The 20,898-nt window shown below is 32.6% G+C and overlaps 2 pseudogenes; one reads left to right on the top strand and one right to left on the bottom strand.

Annotated features, from left to right (window-relative positions):
* Positions 1 to 7,762: 7,762 nt before the first annotated feature.
* LOC109437936 (T-box transcription factor T pseudogene) lies at positions 7,763 to 17,717 on the top strand (annotated as a pseudogene).
* Positions 17,718 to 17,853: 136 nt separating this feature from the next.
* On the bottom strand, positions 17,854 to 18,344 carry LOC148758459 (proteasome subunit beta type-1 pseudogene; annotated as a pseudogene).
* Positions 18,345 to 20,898: the final 2,554 nt, after the last annotated feature.

Raw genomic sequence — 20,898 nt, 5'->3', positions numbered from 1 at the left:
CAACACAATTGAAAAATGGGCAGAGGACCTGAAGAGGCATTTCTCCAAAGAGGACATACAAATGGCAAACAGACATATGGAAAAATGCTCAGCATCACAAATCATCAGAGAAATGCAAATAAAAACCACAATGAAATATCACCTCACCCCAGTTAGAATGGCTATCATCAACAAGACAAATAGTAACACGTGTTGGAGAGGCTATGGAGAAAAAGGAACCCTCATACTCTGTTGGTGGGAATGCAGATTGGTGCAGCTGCTATGGAAAGTAGTGTGGAGGTCCCTCAAAAAGTTACAAATAGAATTACCATATGACCAAGCAATCCCTCTCCTGGGTATCTACCCAAAAAATCTGAAAACATTTATCTATAAAGACAAGTGTGCTCCAATGTTTATTGAAGCTTTATTTACAGTGGCCAAGACATGGAAACAACCAAAATGTCCTTCCATAGATAAATGGATAAAGAAGTTGTCGTATATATACACAATAGAATACTATTTAGCAGTAAGAAAAGATGAAATAGGGGCATTTGTGACAACATGGATGGATCTTGAGATTATAATGCTAAGTGAAATAAGTCAGACAGAAAAAGTAGAGAACCATATGATTTCACTGATATGTAGTATATAAACTGAAAACAACAAAAGAACAAGACAAACAAATGAGAAACAAAAACTCATAGACAGAGACAATAGTTTAGTGGTTACCAGAGGGTAAAGGGGGAGGGGGGTGGTAGATGAGGGTAAGGGGAATCAAATATATGGTGATGGAAGGAGAACTGTCTCTGGGTGGTGAACACACAATGTGATTAATAGATGATGTGATACAGAATTATATACCTGAAATGTATGTAACTACTAACAATTGTCACCCCAATAAACTTAAAAAAAAAAAAAGGAAATGTACATTTGGTCTTCACCCGCAATTCCTGGCTCACAGCTCCCCAAACCCATGAAAGATTCTAAATTTTAAGAGTGATAAAGGTGTCTTTTGGTATGTTAATGAGGTGCCTTTTGGGAACCACTTACAAACGGGGGGTAAGAAGCTGAATAATGTTGTATGTCAACTATAATTATATATATACGGGATATGGAGTACAGCATGGGACTAGAGTCAATGGAATTGTAATAGGTATGTGCAATGTCAGAGGGGCAATACATTGGGGGAGGGGTGAAATATCTATTACATTGTTTTGTACACCTCAAACTAATTTAAAAAATAATAATAATAATAAAAAAATAAATGTAAGTTTTTTTTCAAAAAATGGGTATAGTTGCAGTGGAGCCAAGCACATGATTAGACAACAGGAACTTTCACTCCCAACCCTGTCCTCCAGGGAGGGGAGAGGGGTTGGAGGTTTAATCAATCCTTAATGACCACTGACTTTATCAGTCTTGCCTATGTTATGAAGCCTCCATAAAAAAACACAAAAAGAAAGGCATCAGAGAGCTTCTGGGTTGGTGAACACTTAGAGATGTGGAAAGAGGGTCATACCTGTAAAGGGCATAGAAACTTGACACATTTTCGCCTACCTTGCCCTATGCATCTCTTCCATCTGTCCCCAAGTTATATTATAATAAACTAGTTATCTAGTAAGTAAAATGTTTCTCTGAGTCCTGTGAGCCTCTCCAGCAAATTAATCAAACCAAGGAGGAGATTGTGGGAACCTCTGATTTATAGCCACCTGATCAGAAGTACATGTAACAGCCCAGACTTCTGATTGGCATCCTGAGTTGCAGGGTGTCACTGGAACTTCCAATCTATAGCTAGTTTGTCAGAAGTACAGGTAATAACTTAGGCTTGCAACTGGGGTCTGAAGCTGGGGGAGCTGTCTTACAGGACTGAACCCTTTACCTGTGGAATCTGATACTGTCTCCATGTGGGTAGTGTCAGAAATGAGATAAATTACAGGACACCAAGCTGGTGTTGGAGAATTGTTTTTTTTGAATGTATAAGAAACCCCTTCCCCCACAAAGATAGGAATTGGGTCTGGAACCCTTAATATATGCATAACTTTTTCCTTAAATTAGTAAATTGATATTTCTGATGAAAGTGTGGTCACACACACACACACACCCCTACAATAAAAGGAAAAATGAAGAAAATGGTTCTCCATATTTTTATAGAATTTATAGATAACATCATCTTTATAAATAATTAGTGAAATGAACAATGAGAAACAGGTAGTCCAAGAAGACTTTATATGATGTCCAATGAATATGGAAGTGAGTTGGAAAATATCAGAACATGAAAACTGAAGAGCCAATGCATAAAATAAATGCCCATTATAGGTGGAAAAAGTTAGGCGTTCATAAGTAGTTATGAGGGTGATTATCACAGTGAAAGAGAAAAAGGGAGAAGGAAAAGGAGAAAGAAAAAGGAATGTAATTGATCTTAGAAAGAATGATAGACTTAAAAAATAAGCTATACCTAATAGGCATTGTTGGTATTTTTGAAAACTAAGCAAATGAAATATGTAAAATGTGGAAAGAATCAAAAGTATGATTTTTAAAAACTTTTTTTGAAATTAAGACAAATAGTATATAGACTGAAAGGGGCTCATAGATTTTCAAGAAATAATGATACCCGGCATTCATATTTAGCATTCAAATCAAACCATATTCTGGTAAAGATGTTACAGTTCGAATACAAAGAAAAAATCTTAGAATTAGCAGCGGAGAAAAATTATGTTTCCTACTAGTGTGAAATATGAAGTTGAATATGACTCTTCACAGAAATATTCAATGCACAAAGACATTGATCATATCTAAAATACACTCGAGAGGAAGACAATGTGATGCAAGAATGTAATAATCAGCTAAATTATCTTTTGATTATAAATAAAATGTTTGAATATATAAAGGTTAAGTATAAACTTATTATACTTATGAATAACAAGTTTTGAATCTCCTGGGGGAGGAAGCGACATAGATGGGGATAAAGTAAGAAAAAAGGAAGAATGGAGCTGAAATCAACTAATTAGGTCATGTGAATTAAGGAACATTTTTTTCTGACTGAACAAAAGTAAACACCCATTTCTACCTAACCACACTCATGCCCAAATATGTTAAGATTTTATTATGAAAGTCACAGAAATGTAAGTATATTGGCCAAAATGATCAGAGCAGAAGTGGCAGAAGTATTTAGTATTTCCTTTGTTTTCCAGAGTCCCTAACTTTGACTTTGTCCCCATGTAAGGAGTCTTTTCAATGAGCGAAGCTCAATTCTTTCTATGCTTACAGCTTTTGCAGACTCAAGTCATCCAACACCATTCAGAAAGAACTTGAAACACCATCAGTGTCTTTCCTGTGAACTATTTATAGACAATTTGCATTCTGGTTATCCAGTCAAACCCGTCAAAATCTTGTCCACACTCTCTTTTAAGGACACAATGATGGAAATGGAAACCTGTTTACCCTCAGCCCACATCTATCTAACAAACATATTTTTGCATGATGTGTTATATTATTTCATTTGATTTCCCCAATACTATTAATAGTTGCCGTCATGATTCCCTTTTTACAGACACAGAAGCTTCCACTCTATGAGGTTAAACACATTTCTATTAAACACAGAAGTTCAGTTTTGTATGTAATATTGGTACCAAGTGTCTGTACTTTACCACTACTCCTTACTGTAATTACAAATGTGCTTATTGGCAGCTCCATAAGAAACATGATCATATGATTTGAGAGAATAAGCTCCAAGCATTAAAATTAAAAATATGCTTTTTATAGGTTCCTACCTCCACATCTTAAATGACAGAAATCAAAGATCAGATCTTGTTCCTGACAATCACAATTTTTGAAGCAAAATAGTAGGCTTTTTGAGATATTTATTTATATTGCTATAGTTATACAACAAAATAAATCATACAAATATCAACGTTGTCTGACCTAATATCATACAAAGTATGATAACTTGGAAAAACTACTTTTTATAAATTAAGTTGGCTTATCATAAATTAAGATACCATACTAAGGGAGAATGGTAAAGTTCTCTTTCTATAGACCGTAATAAACATCTGATTATCTAGTCCAATGGCTCACAAACTTTAATAGTGTTCACCAATGTAAGCATATGCAGAGATCATTTATCCTACCCATTCATAATTGCCAGGGAAAAATAGTGACACGGTAATAATAAAATTTTAAAATAAAATTGTGTTTTGGGAGGTGTGATCTATTCTTCTGTATTAACTTTAAAGATATTGATTATTTATATTGAACAATCATATAGAGATTTATTTGAATTATTATTCATTAAATGATCTTTGAATGAGTCACATGTATTCTTTTTAAAGACTTACAGAAAAATTACAGTCCAAATACAATATTTCATAATTATATACTATATAGACTACTCAAATAGTAATAATCAGTGAGATAAGCAAGAGTAATTTATGAAATAACAACAAAAACATTAATATAATAAACTCAATATATCAGTGTAGTGACATGAAGATATATATCCTTCTGAAAAGTAGGAGGAAATTTGTGAAGTAGTCAAAAATTTATGTCAATATTCTCAAAACTTCTACCACTGAAATGAACACAATTAGTACGTTCCTAGCAAAAAAAAAAAAAAAAAAATCTTAATATTTATAAAAATGAGAGTCTATCAATTCGTGCTTGATTTCACTGTAAAACACTATTCATTTCTTGAAAACGACATTCATTTCTTGAAAAACTCACAGTCCAAGAGACGTAGTATGCCTACAACCACACTTTGAGACACACTGGCCTGGATAATGAATATATTCTATCTGATAGCACAAGAGAAATCCAGACTGCTCCTTAAACAAAGAAGTGAGAGGACAACATGTATTCCTTTATTGTTGAATTATTGGGGTGAGTTAGCTAGTCACTGAAGAAATAAATATTTCCAAAACAAATCACTTCTTAGGGAATGCCTATATGATAGATAGCTACTATCCTAAATATAGAATCCAAAAATAGACAACACTCAATACCTTTATATTAAACGAAGGAATGAATCCTCCATATATGAGATTAACTGTGATTAGGTCCTGAATGTGTCATATTAGGTATACATAATTGTAGCTATTTTGGTTGATAACTACTAACTTTTGAAAATATTCTAAAACTCCTAACATATATAAGAGCTGTGTGATTTCAACTCAGAGACAATAATTACAATAGTATAATGTCATCGATATAGAAAAGAAGAAAGGCATGAAGAATAAACAAATCAAGAACAATGTGAAGGAAACTGGAAAATATATTTATGAGGTTGTTAGTAACTAATTATGATTCCAAAATTAAATGTAGCATTTACATATTACATCCATGGAAATCATTGTTACAGCAAACACATTTCTTTTCCTACATTTAAAGTAATACTTCACATCTCTGATAATTTCATTGCATTATAATCCTATTTTTCAGTCTAATGTTGAATGGTTTTCATTTTTTATCCTTTTCTTGTTCCCATAAGTGGAATTTTTAATGTATGCCACATTATGTAAACTATAAAATATCAGATAACTAAAATTTTACTGAGTACATAGATTGTGTCAAATCATCAATCTCATTTTAGCTCTATTAAAGTAATGTGTTACAACAAATACAAGAAAAAATGTAAAGAAGTAATACACACAATGCATTTATTTAATAATGGATTCCTATTTTGTAGATTTTAAGTTGTTTTTTTCCTGTTTAATGGAATAAAAATATTGATATTTTTCTTAAATAAGCAAAATAATATGTATGATGCATATTCATATGGGGGGTGAAAAAAAGGTGAATCTGCTGCCTAGTTTCTAGAACAGAAATAAAATCTTGGTGTTTCTCACTAAAGAAAGCATAAGTCATATTGGAAACATGCCTTTTTTCTGTGTTTTTAAAAAGCACTTTTAGATAAAAGCATAGAATTATAAAATAGAATAAAGCATCACAAAGTTGTCAATTTTGTGATAGTGATTGATAAAGAGGAGAAGTGATAGCCTAATCCTCAAGGGTAGAGTCAGTTGAAGCCCATCTTCCTGCTGTTACCCCAGTGAGACTCTCTGCTCAGAGTCAGGAGGAACAGAGGAAATTGAAGAAGTATGAAAACAAAAGCAAAAGAAAACCAAAAAAAATATTACAGACTTTTTATTTTTATGAGACAACTGTGTTCATCATCTAACTAGTACACTTCCCACAAACCTATTGATGCACTAAGAATGAAAGCATCAGACATTTTTCCCAAAGCAAAGCATGAGAATGCTCACCCTTAAAAGCAGCCTTGTCAAGTAGATATTTTAGAGATGATATAAGTGTTCTGTTACCTGCTCTGTCTAATATGGAAACCACTGGTCCACATGGTTACTTTAAGTATAGCTAATGTGTCTATGGGTTTAACTTTTTAATTTTATACAAATTAAATTTTAATTTTAGTTGATTTAAATTAATTTATATTTAAAAGTTGGGCTTCTAGGAAGATGGTGTCAGTGTACTGCTGCCTCTTCCTCTCACTAAGTACAACTAAAAGCTGTGGGTATTATATATAAAACAGATACAAAAAGACCAAAAGATGAAGAGAAGAAGCCATATCATTTAAGGAATTCAATGCCAAAGAACAATATAGTGATGAGTTCCTTGGGTTTCATTTTTGTATACTATATCTCAGAATTGGCACCAAAGAACCTAGAAACCTGGAAATGCCAACTGGCCCAGACAGGGAAAGCCCTGCCAAAAGCCTGCTATCTTGAGCCAACAAACCATGAAAGAGCAGCTTAGCAAGATAGAAAATTTTTAGACAATAAATGCTCCACTCCAGGAAACCACTATAGAACAGAGGCCCAAATCCTTCCATTGAAGAAGAGAAAAAACAAGAGCATACTGAAAAGGTACTTGAAGAAATAATGGCTGAAACACCATGAATTTGGTAAAATACATAAACATACATATTTAAGAAACTGAGCTAATCCCATAAAGTTTAAATCAAAAGAAATTCACACTGAGACACATCATACTGAATCTTCTGGGGGAAAAAGAAATCCTGACAGAAGTGAAAAGGAAAAAAGAAAATGGCAACTTATCTAAAAAGGGAAAACAGAAAAACAATAGAAATGACAGCCATTTTTTTCATAACAACAATTGAGTCAAGAAGAAAGTGACACTTTTTTTTTTTAAGCTGAAATAAAAGAACTGTCAATACAGAATCTTATATCCAGTGAAAATATCCTTCAGGAATGATGAGAAAATCTTCTCAGCAAAATCTGTGATGCAAAAACTGACAGGAAATATAAACAGATCCACAAATAATAGCTGGTGATTTCAGCACCATTCTTTCAATAATTGATAATAAAACTAGACATATAATCTTCAAGAATAAAGAGGAACTGAAAAAAACATCAAAACCACGAGGTTAATATTGACATTTACAGTCTACTCCACCCAGTGAAAGCAGAATGAATGCTCTTTTTTAAGCACCCATGGCACATACACCAAGACAGATCACATCTTTGGCCATAAAGCATAGTTCAAAAAATTTGAGTTGAAATCATGCACAGCAAGTTCTACAGCTGCAATGAAATAAAACTAGGAATCAATAACAGAAGGACAACAGGGCTATCTTCGAACACGTGGAAACCAAACATAACACTTCTAAATAATACATGGGCCAACAAGGAAGTCTCAAAAACAAAAACAAACAAACAAAAAAGGCCACTTTATTCAACTGCATGGAAATGAAATACAACATATCAAATCTTGTGAACACTTTTAAAACCATTACAACAGAAAAATTAATACAGCAATGGCATTCTTTAGAATAGAGGAAACAGACCTACAAAGCAAACCTGAAGACAACAGAATAAAAGATGATAAGGTAAGGTAAAGTAAGATAAGAATAGTAATCAGTGAAGCTTAAAATAGAAAAGTAATAGAGAAAATTAATGTAACAAAAAGCTGGTTCTTTGAAAAGATTAATAAAATTGTTAGACCTTTAGCATATCTGACAAAAGGATAATTTATGGATATCAAAATAAGAGGGAATATTGTTATAGAATCTGAAGACTTCAAAAAGATTCTACGTATATACTATAAACAACTCTTCAAACCTAAATGTAACATATTAAACAAGAGGGACCGATTACTTAACACACCCACTATGAAATAGATCACTTGTATAGTTCTTTAACAAAGAAATTGAATTTTTAATAATAACAATAATAAAAGCAAGTCTTCAATTTTTTGTGGTTTCATTTCAGAATTTTGCCAAATATTTAGAAAAAGAACTAAGATGATTTCTTCAAAATCTCTTCAGAAAACAGAAGAGAAGAAACACTTTCCATTTCATTTTATGAAGGTATTATCACAGTAATATCAAAACAAGAAAAATACAATGCACAATAAGAAAACTACAGATAAATATACATCGTGAAATAAATGCAGAAATTCTTACCAAAATATTAATGAGTAGATCAATATATAAAAATAATTATACACAGTTACTAATTGATATTTATTCTTGTCATGCAAGGCCAATTCAATATTTTGAAAATATTAGTGTAATCCACCCAATTAATATCCTAAAGAAGAACAACTGCATGTTTCATGGTAGTTTAATTCAATACAGAAAAACTTCACAATCCATTCAGAATAAAAACAAACAAACAACAAAAAAACCCAAAACAAAAAACCTTAGAAAAATGGGAATAGATAGGAACTTTTTTTTTTTATAAAGAACATCTATCAAAATCAAAAACAAGAATCCTGCAGTTAATATACTTAATGGTGAAAGATCAAATTATTTCCCATTTAAGATCAGGAACAAGGCAAGGATGTATTCTCACCACTCTCATTTAACATAATATGGGAAGTTCCAGCAAGTGCAATTAGGTTGAAAACAGTAATTAAAGAATAGATACATGGGAAAGGAAGAAATAATCGTCTTTATTTGCAGATGATATGATTATATACAGAGAAAGGTCTAGTAGTTTACATACACACCCCTCAGAAAATACTCTCCTAGAATTAATAAGTTCAGCAAAGTTACAGAATACGAGATATGCATAAAATATTAATTGCATTTCTATGTTCCTGGAAATAACAAATGGACACTAAAATTAAAAATTTAATGTCATTTACAATCACTAAAGAAACGAAATGCAGGAAAAATAACCAAATACAACACTTGGATTAGAAAATTATAAAATACTGATGAAACAAATCAAAGAAGATCTAAACGAATGGGTAGACATTCAGTGTGTTGTATATTGAAAGATTCAACATTGTTAGTGCATTAGAGTGCTATAGCTGTCATAACAAAGTATGGTGGACTGGGTAGCATAAATAACAGAAATATATTTTCTCACAATCTGAAAGCTAAGTTCAAGATCAGGGTATCATATCAGCAGAGCTGTATTTTTTCCTAAGGCCTCTCTCCTTGGCTTATTGATGGCCATCTTCTCTCTGTGCCCTCAGGTGGTCTTCCCCTGCATCTGTCTGTCCTAATTGCCACTCATATTGGATTAGATCCTACCCTAATGACCTCATTTTATCTTAAATACCTCTTTAATCACCCTATCTTTAAATATAGCCACACTCTCAGATTGTTAAACCTGGAGTTAAAAATTCAATATGCCCCAGTGTACATCAGGAGAACAATTCAGATCAAAACAATAAGAATGCCAATTCTGTCCCAATTTATATGTAAGTTTAATGCACTTTCCATCAAGACACCAGCAAGAATTTTTATATAAACAGGATTATTTTAAAATACATATGGAAAACAGCAAAGGAACTAGAAGATCTAAAAATAATTTTGACAATGAAGAATAGAGTGGGAAGAATCAGTCTACTGAATTTTAAGACTTATACTCTCTATAGTAATCAAGACTACGTGGTATTAGTGGAATAAGCACGAGGGTCAATGGAAGAGAACAGAGAATTCAGAAACAGACCTACAAATATGCCCAAATGATTTTTGAGAAAAGTGGAAAAAAAAAAAAAAAAAAAAGCAGTTCAGTGGAGGAAAGATAGCCTTTTTTCAACCAATGGAACTAGAGTAGTGTGATAGGCAAGAAAATCGACCCTTTACCTAAGCTACAAGTCTTATACAAAAATTGACTGAAAATTGATTATAGAGTTAAATATAAAATGTAAAATATAAACCTTTTAGCCAAAAACTTTGAAAGTCTTTGGAATTTTGAATGTTTTTAGACTTTAACATCCAAAGCACAATTCATAAAAGGAAAATTGATAAATAGGCCTCCATAGAATTTAAAAATATTTTGCTCTGTGAAAGACATGTTGTGAATACCATAAGGCAAGCTGCAGAGTGGGAGAAATATCTGTAAACCACAAATGTAAAAAGGACAAGTATGTGCAATATATAAAAACTCTCAAAACTCAACAATAATAACTAAATAAACAAGCAGCACAATTAGAAATTAGACAAAAATACACAAAAATAAATTTTACCTAAGAGAATATACAGATGGCAAATAAGCACATGAAAAGTTGTTCAGCAACATGAGCCATTAAGGAAATGCTAATTAAAACTACAATGAGATACAGTTATACACATAGAATGATGAGGAAAATAATGTCACTATAGTGACAACACCAGATGCTGGCAAAGATGTAGAGAAACTGAATCTCTTATATATTGCTGGTGGGAATTTAAATCGGTACAGCCACTATGCAAATTAGTTTGGCAGTCCCTTAAGAAAAAACAAACAAACAAAAAAACATGCAATTATGATATCATCCAGCAGTTGCACTCCTGAGCATTTATCCCAAAGAAATTAAAATTTATTTTCACACAAAACCCATATACAAATGTTTATAGCAGTTTTATTTGTCACTCAAAATGACCCAGGTGTTCTTCAATGGGTGAGTGGTAAATTCATGGAATATTACTCAGCAATAAATAGGAAAGGACTATTGATAAACACAACAACTTGGATGAATCTCCAGAGAATTATGCTAAGGGAAAAAAACCTAAGTGACAAAACTAAGTGAAAAAACCCTAGTATGTAAGTCCTATACTATAGGATTCCATTTACATAACATTCTTGAAATGACAAAATTATAGAAATGTGTCACGTCCAGCGCAACACGGGCAGTGAGGGTGCGAGAAGGGGCGGTTTGGGTTAAGTTTTCTTACACGGTCTCTGAAACTCACACATCATAACAGAAAAATATTTATCTCAATCACCCTTTGTCAGTCAACAGCTGAAGCACAAGGTCCCACAATGTCTTAATTAAGGTATGTACCTTCACAGGGTCAAGTCTCTCATTTTGTAACAGTTCTGTTGAGCTAAGTGGAGAGAACTGATCTTTATTGTTTTTGTAACTTCTCTCACAAACAGGTGCCAGGGAAAAGCCAGAGCCGGCAACAGCTTTTCCCAGGCAGGGGGAAGGGGAGGCAAGGCCCTTCCCATATTTTTCTAAGGCAGCTCATTGGGGGTCCCCACTCGGTTCTGCCTGGCTTAGGTTGTAACTCCCATGAAATATCTTACCCGTCTTTGGCTGCAAACCTTCTTTTGGGGACCAGACAGAGAGACATAAGGTGTAAACATAAGGATGGAACAAAGTCCCAGAAAGGCAGTCTCACAGACTCTTCTTTCCTTAAGGAAAGACACGGGGGGACAGTTGGCTAGGCTGTTGTGTGACTACAGAAATGGAGAACAGATTTGTGTTTGTCAAGGGTTAGTGAAGAGGTACTTTTGTCTATAAAAAGACAACACAAAGGATTCTTGGGGTGATGGAATTCTCTGTTTTGACAGTAACAATGCCAATAGCCTTGTTGTGATATTGTAGTATACTTTTTAAGGTGTAATCATTGAAATAAATTGAGTAATGAGTACATGAGATCCCTCTCTATCATTTTTTACCATGGCTAGTGAATCTACAGTTACTTCAAAATGAACATTTTATTTAAAATTAAATAATTATATTTAAATCCTAAATAGTAATAGTAGTCTCCCTGTTGATATCATAGAGTAAAACCTTTATCAGTTTGGTACTTGTGTTGTCACTAGCTAGGCAGACTCCTACGACTAGGTCAAAAGAAAAGATTACTCTGTGCACCCTCTCATCCTGCAATACTCCACGTGATTACAGACCTAACTCCAAGACAGACCTTACAAATCAGCTGAAGGAATACATATTATTGAATTTCTAAATAAATAAATAAATGTGTGTGTGTGTGTGTGTGTGTGTGTGTGTGTGTGTGTGTCTGTGTGTCTGTGTGTGTGTTACATGTTCATTTCATAGTTTAGGACGATCTTTCATTGTAAGATTAAGAGAAGAAAAAAGCCCTAATATGCAAATTAAGCAAATAAAAGTTATAATAAGAGAAAAAAGAGTGAAAACTCAACAGAGCAGGTAATGTAATTCTAGTGCAGACCATTACAGGTCTTAAAAAAAAAAAAAGGTATTAGCAGTACATGAATTTTTTAAAAAGGTCAATATAAACTCCAAAAATGACAGAAATAAGATAAAAAATTAGTTTCCAAACATGACTTAAAATTATTATTTACCAACTGAGGAAATCCTTTCAGCCTAACATTTTCCCTTAAAGTGCTATTCAGATTGTGACTTTGAACTCCTAGAGATGGAAAGCTAAGTGGTATTTCATTACTTAATATGCTCACAACCATAATAATGCAAATACTGTTTACTGACTTTAAATTTTGAGAATCAATTTTCAGGCCAAGAAAAGATGTTATGCTTAAAGCATGGTATGAAATTTTAAGAGCTGTGAAAATGTAAAAGTGTAACTAATACAAAGCAGATTGTGGGGAAAATTTGGTTGAGAAGGAAGGGCATTAATATTGCATTAAAGTATGGAAACTGAATAAAAATATAGAAAAATGAACTGAGGTTTAATTACATTGTTTATATTAATGATAATTGATAGAAAACCCAAAACAGTAGAACTGTTGTCAAATACAGAGATGGACTTGAGCAAGGTAACTATTTCTATTTGATATTGGGGAGATTGTAAATGCTTTCTGATATTAATAAATTCAGAAAAAAAAAATATATATGTATGTAATTTTGAAAAGAGAATAATCCAAATATAAACAATTTTAAAGAAGGCCTGTGCAGAGTAGATCTAGAAATGAAGAAGTGGTATGAGGCTGTCAATTTTCATTATAAGATATCCTTTAACGTGAATTTCTAATGTGCATGTATTACTTGATAGACATAAATACTTTAAAAGTATGAAGCTGTTTGATTTTAAGTGATAGTGATTTATGATATAAGGATGCTTATTTTTGAATTAATATGAAAAAATTAGGATGGAAGCAATTTACCAGACTGCAATAATGCATATGAACATTCTTTCAAGCAGTTTTTATATGTGAAATCTGTTATTTTCCTTGCTTTATATTGCTAAGTTTGAAATATCACTCACCCAAGGCTCTTTGTTTCTTCCTAGTTACTTGGCTAGCAGCTGCTTCTGTTTACAAGCATATATCATGTGAATTACAAGCAAATAAAATAATTGGCTTTCAATTAGACTAAATTTTTACCAAGTGGATTCTTGTGTCCTGATTATGCCTTTACAGTCTAAATAGCCACACTCACAACTCAAATGTGCTCTTAATTTAATTAATTATACATTTTAGAAAGGAAAATTTTTGTTTTTTTATAAAATATAATATCATTAAAATGGCTACAAGTAAAATAAGAATTGTCTTGCATTGGGAATAAACAGTAGAAAGATTTAACTACTTAGCAAAGTATTATGTTTATTTGTAATTTTAAAGTTCAGCATCTTAAAATCTTTCTGGTTTTACTTTGAAGACAAGTCATCATTGATATTTAAAAATGTATGCTTCTGGAATAAATCATCCAATTGTTTTATTTCTCTGTTTAAATATCCTAGATCTTCTTGCAATAGAGTATAAGTCACTACAGCTTTATTTTCAATAGAGAGTTGTTGGTCCCTCTGATAGTATCCCAGAAACCCAGAATTATATTGTCTGCAATTATCATTCAGCTTTTTTTTTTTTTTTTAATATTTACCTAGGATGTTACTTATTGTCTCAACTGGGCACCATATCACACACATTACAAATAAATTCATTACAATTTAAAGGAAATAATTTTCCTTCTCTGTTCGACTAGTTTCTACCATTTCTCTCTCCCAATAACAAATATAACTTAAAATAATCATTGACTATTTGTTTTCATTTGTCAGCAGAGATTACTGTTTACTGATAAGGACATCTTTGTTAAAAACAGATGATTTTTTTTTAAAGAAGGTCAAAATGATCAGGATAATAAAAACCTTGAAATACTTTCCTTTCTGAATTTAGAAATTAAGTTATGACAATACATTTTTGTATAAAATATATACAAAAACAATAACACATGTTCAAATAGTTAACTAACTTTGTTATCCCACAAGGATCATGAAAATTAAGTAATTTAATGAAAGAATATATTTCATAATTCAAGAGGATAATCAGTTCTACCAATATTCACAAGTCTTACCTATAGATTTATAATGCAAATATATGTATAATGTATTTTTAAACTTTTTGGTAAGTTCAGGAATCAGGAAAACTTAACATTTATAATAATGAAGCATTTATATCATGTTTTTTATTATTTAATTATACTTATCCAATAATTTAAAAAGTTTTATTCAATTTCATTACTGTATTTTGAATTAAATTTTTTATTAGTTTTGTTTAAATACCTTCATTATCAGGAAAATGAAAATTGAGTGATACATTTCCATTTATGTATCAATTTCAATTTTTATAAGTAATTTAATTTATTTTTCAATGATGAATAACTATAATTATAGGGTTTCAAAAATGATAGAGTAGAATATATGTTTCATGAAATTGTATTAATGATAATTGTACTGAACATTTATTGCCAATTTGAACTAAAAACTAACACAAGAGACAAAGGACATTATATAATCATAAAATAGTCAATCCATCAAGGACATATAACAAGTATAAATATATATGTACCCACCATCAGAGCATCTAAATATGTAAGGGAAACATTGACAGAATTGACAAGAAAAGTAGATAGCAATGCAGTAATAGTAGGTGTCTTCAATATCCCACTTCCAATAATAGAGAGGACATGCAGACAGAAGATTAATAAGGAAAAAGAGGACTAGAATAGCACTATAAACTAAAATAGCCTAATAGATACATATATATATATATATATATATATATATATATATATATATATACATATATATATGTTGTATATGTGTATATATACACACATATCTGTTATATATTATATATTATGTGTATATATATATATATATATATATATATATATATATATATATATAGAGAGAGAGAGAGAGAGAGAGAGAGAGAGAGAGAGAGAGAGAGCATTCTATCAAGCATCAGCAGAATATACATTCTTTTTAATTGCATGTTTTTTTTCCCCAGGATAGATCACGTTAGGTTACAAAACAAATTTAGAAAGATTGAAATCATACCAGGAAGTATCTCCTATCTCCTACCACAATGGAACAAAAACTGGAAGTCAATAGCATAAACAAAACTGGGAATTTCACAAATATGAGGAAATTAAACCATCTTTAGAAGAACAAAGAGCTATTGCATTTCTTGATTTCAAAATATAGTGCAAAGGTAAGTAATCACAACAGTATGGTAATGGAAAAAAGACAGACATATAAATCAATGGAACAAAATAGAGAATCCAGAAATAAATTCACATATATACAGTCAACTGATCTTTGACTAGGTTGCCAAAAATGCACAATGGGGAAAGGATAGTCTTCAATAAACGGTGTTAGGAAAACTAGATATCCACATGCAAAATAATGAAATTGATTATCTTATATCACACCACACACAAAAATCAACTCAAAATGGATTAAAGACTTAACTGGAAGACCAGAAACTGTAAAGCTTCTAGATCTAGAAGAAAAAATAAAAAATAAAAAATCATGTTATTTTTATTTTGCTTTTTTTTTGGCAATGGTTTTTGGATATAACACAAAAAACACAGGCAACAAAACCAAAAATAAACAAGTGGGATTACATCCAACTGTAAAGCTTCTGCACAGGTAAGGGAACAATCAACAGAGTGAAAGGTGACCAATGAATTGGGGAAAGTATTTGTAAACCATATATTTGATAAGGGCATAATCTCAAAAATATACAAGAAAGTCCTATACTTAATTTAAAAAAAAAACCCAAAAAAAAAAACCTCATGACTCAGTTAAAAAATTACCTAAGGCGTTTTTCCAAAGAAGATATACAAATGGCCAACAGGTATATTAAAACAAATGCTCCATGTCACTAATTATGAGGAAATGCAAATCAAAACCACAATGAGACATCACCTCACACCTACCTAGATGGCTATTGTAAGAAGAAAATAAAACAGGACAGGTGTTGCTTGAAATATGTGTCATAGTTTGAAGTCTGTACCATAGTTTAAAACCCAAACATACAGTTATTAGTAGTAAAAGCTGGGCCACATTTCAGCAGTAAACTGTGCATGCATAGCCTCTGAAATAGATTGATGTCCCTCTGAAATAGATCAATGTCTCTTGTTAATACGTATTTTGTCCATTGATGCTAGGTAGGAGCCACAGATTAATATTTTATTCTCTAATTTTTTTTATTGCATTTAACACAGGACCAGCAGGGACGTTACACAACAAACTAATAAGAAGTGAAGCCTGCGTTAGCTATTTGATCAAATATGTTTCATGCAAACTGGCTAGGAACATCAAAACAATTAGTCAGACCTGAAATTCAATCTGAGGTAGTATTTGTATTCAAAGATTTGCATTCAGAGAGGTTCAGAGACCAATTTATATTTTGATTTGTTTTGAAGTGGCCATCTGCCCATATCAAAAAGCTACTAGAAGAGTTTGGCAGGCAGGTTAAAGAACTAAAATAACTACTTTGTGTAGGTCAGGTTCCCCAACACCCTGGTGTTGCTTGGAAAGCACAAAAACTAATGTTCACAGCTTGTGATACTCTACCTGCAAGTGGCTGTACTTCACAGAGCTCACCAACCAGATTATGCTCCCCAGGAACAGCAGGAGAATGTTTCTAGTACTGAAGGTGAATACGTCTGGCCTGGACCCCAAAGCCATGTATTCTTTCCTCCTGAACTTGGTGGTGCTAGACAACCACTGCTGGAAGTACGTGAACAGAGAGAGGGTGCCCTGGGGTCATTCTGGGCTACAGGTGCCCAGCATGTCTCCCTCCAACCTGACTCTGAACTTGAGGGCCCATGGGATGAATGTTCCTGTATTCTTCTGCAAAATTAAACTCATCAACAAGCTCAACAGAGGGTGTCAAGTCTTACTGAACTCCTTACACAAATATAAACTTCAAATTCACATAGTAAGAGTTGGGGGCATCTACAGGACATGATTATCAGCCATTGCATTCCCAAGATTCAGTGCATATCTGTGATGGCTTATCAGAACGAGGGGACCACAGCTCTTCAAACTAAGTAAAATCTACTTGCAAAGGCTTTCCTTGATGCAGAGAAGCAGGGATAACATAGATGGAAGATTTTAAAGACAAGAAGCAATCTCAATATTCTTAATGGAGATGCTTTTTCCTGGAATTCATACTTTTTTGTCCATTGCCAAACCATACCCTAAGTTTGGAGGTCCTCTCTCACTGTTCTTCACACATGGCTGCAAAAGATACTCTCTCCGCCTTGAAGAACCACAGTTCACCCTCTTCCCTCTCAGCCCATATACTCATTGAAATAATTAATAATCCAAGACAGCTTTAATTTTTTTTTTTTACTTCAGGATTTATTTTTAATAAAACAAATGAGTTTGACAAGTCCAAGGTACAAAATTAACCCATATAGTACTGATTAACAATAACAGTACACAAATCAAGCCTTCCTCAGGAAGGTGTCCTCCTGTATGCTCTATTTGGTTACACTGGGGATCCTGAGTGGGTGCCCTGTGTACAAGTCCCTCTGGGACACAGAGATGAAGGTATCTTTCACAGGCCGCATGGCTCTGTTCAAGGACAGTGGGGTATGCTCCATGTTCTTAAAACCAATCTGGTTGTCAACAGGGTCTGTAGTAAGAGCCTCCAGCCTTGAAGGCTTTTGCTACAGATCCTGGTAGGATCTCACTGGGTCAAAGCTATACACAGCTTTCAAATCCCCGGATGATGTTGTAAACATAGAATGGAAAAAAGCCTTTTGAATAGAGGATTATTTGCCTGATTTCCAGGAGTCACCCATGTAGTCATGGCCTGATTATGGAAATGCTTACACATCTTTACTTTGGCTTCAATAATCTTTGTCAGGGTATGACAGTCTCCATGAATACCATTGAATCCAATGGCTGTTTCAGAAAATGAAATACTGTAGCAAGTTTTTCATTTTCTGCCTAATTCTTTCAAATTCTAATCGTCTATTAAAATGACTTTGCACCTAGAAATATTTATTTTGGGAAAAAAAATGAGCAAGCTCTTTTGCACAGAATGAAAATCTTTAAATTGGATTACACAAAAGAACACATGCTTTTCTTTTCAAAGGAAAGTGATTTTAAAAGCTCATAATGACTTAGCAAAGGTTTTCTGAAGATCAAACGCTTAAATGCCCCGTCATTTGAGTGATAATTTCTAAATTGGAAGGATGCAGAGTGATTCAAAATTGATGATAAAAAAAATCAACTTTAAATTATTTTAACTGGTTCTTTGAAGTTTTACATTAATAAATCTCAGTTCATGATATAACTTAAAATTTCTGGTGAATTATGAGATTAGGTTCATCCAAAGAGGAGATAATGCATTTCTACTCTCATTTGTGATAACTGGAACAATGACTGTATTAGACTAAAAAATGATACTTTGACAATATTAAGGTGCAAATGTATGTGAAAGTAACATTTTGCCAAAGATGAGCAAATGTGTTTTTATACTAGTGCTGATTTAGGGCTTTTTCACAGGATATTTCTTTTGTTTGGAAATGACTTTACCCATGTAATGGTTTGACTTACTCCTTCAATTTAATTTCTCATGGAGGCCGGACTTGCCCACTCCACACCAACTGCCTTAATGCACTCTGAAAACTTCTTGATTTGTTAGATTATTTTTCAGAACTTATCAAATTTTAATCTACTATGTTATTTACATGTTTATGTTCAATATTATTTATTGATTGTCTCCCCTTCCCCTTCCAGAATTTAAGTCCCTCCATTGCAGGAATATATATTTTTTTTGTCTTGTTAAGACAAAAAGTCTATCTCCAGGACCTAGAACCATCATCGGCACATAGTCAGAGCTCAGTACATGTGTGTCAAATAATATAATCATTGATTTGGGAGAAACTTCAGGAAATCTTTTTCTGTCATAATCATATAAAAATATAGACTGCCTATGAAACAACAATAACTAATCACATGGGAAGAACAAGCTGAAAGGAAAAGGTTGTAGTAAGAGTAAAAAATAGGTTTTGATGAGACTAAGAAAAACACTGTTCAGGAAGTAAAAACACAATCTAAAAATTGCAGCCACAATAGAGGCCTGAAGACAAAGGAGACGATATAATTGTAAATGCTGTAGCAGTACACCTTTTTTCAGTTAAATTTCTGAATCACAGTATAAAGTATGAGGTTAAAAGACAAAAGATTTATAAAATGGAGACGGTTTAAAAACAAATTACCCAAATATTTGACACACACACACACACACACACACACACACACACACAAAATTAAGGATAAATAGTTATTTAAAGGAAGAATATTTAAATAGTGATAAAGAATAAAGGAAATGTCAACTGGTGTTGTCACACATTCCAGTTTAAAATAAGGATATGATTAGCCTAGAACCATTGAATCTCAGAATTTATTATTAGAAGTACAAAGATATATGTATGGGAAATGGTACTTGGAAGAAGAAAAAATTCAACATAGCAAGAAGGTAATAAAAAAAGGAAATAAAGGTAATTGAATTATTGAACTGTAGACTGCCCGCTATGTGTCTATGTTCCCAAATGATCTACCTTTCTATCTCCTATTTTTCCAACACATTTTTCACATTTTCAAATAAATCACACCACAGTTTGAAAATGTATTAATAATGGATACTTAAGGCACATTTTCTTACAAAAAAATCTTATAAAACTATTAATAACAGAATTTGATAAGGTAAATAAAATATTATAAAGTTAAAACACACATTTCTGAATATCTGTGCAAATAAAAAAATCAAAGTTGAGTTTTTAGATTTCTTATAAATATCAAAAACAATTACACACCCAAAATTTAAGCGTAAGGTCAGTTCAGAAAACTATTTTCATTATCTACAAAAGTTGAACATACACATTTCCAAATTCATCAGTTCCACTCCTGTGTATATACATAAACCCAATATTAATTTAATGTAAGTAATTTTATTTGATTCCCACCCTGCCAGTCCCTCTAGAGCATTCCTAGCTTCTGTGGTATTATGAGAACCATGTTCACTAAAGGTAGGAGATGATTTCAGTTCAAATGCAGCATACTTCATTCAAATATGCCTTTGATCCTGTATCTATTTCCCATCCTCTGATGTACATGGAATTCTCTAAACGGAGCCAATCCTCTTTTGCTGCATTTTGCAAACAGGTCTTAAACCCAGTACCTGATAGGATGACAGAACTCAGCTCTTTGGCACACCATGCTTTTGTCACCCTACTCACAACATTGCTCAGTGTGTCCTATTTTCTGTGTACTATAAATTTGTTTCTGCATCTCCATATGTAACGATGTTTATTTCTGTACCTTCAGTATTGCCAAATCATCCAAAGTTGAGACTGATTATTTCCTTGGTTATTTTATGTGTCAAAGGCAGTCGTTATCAATTGAATGCTCCAGAAGCCTAGATCTTGTGCCCTTATCACCCTCCCCACTGAGGAACATATAGAGCAGTGTCCTAAATG

The sequence above is a fragment of the Rhinolophus sinicus genome, chromosome 3 (assembly GCF_057876585.1).
Source record: "Rhinolophus sinicus isolate RSI-liver-muscle chromosome 3, RSI-T2T, whole genome shotgun sequence".
NCBI classification, from domain to species: Eukaryota; Metazoa; Chordata; class Mammalia; order Chiroptera; family Rhinolophidae; genus Rhinolophus; species Rhinolophus sinicus.
This window is presented reverse-complemented; position numbering and strand designations above follow the sequence as displayed.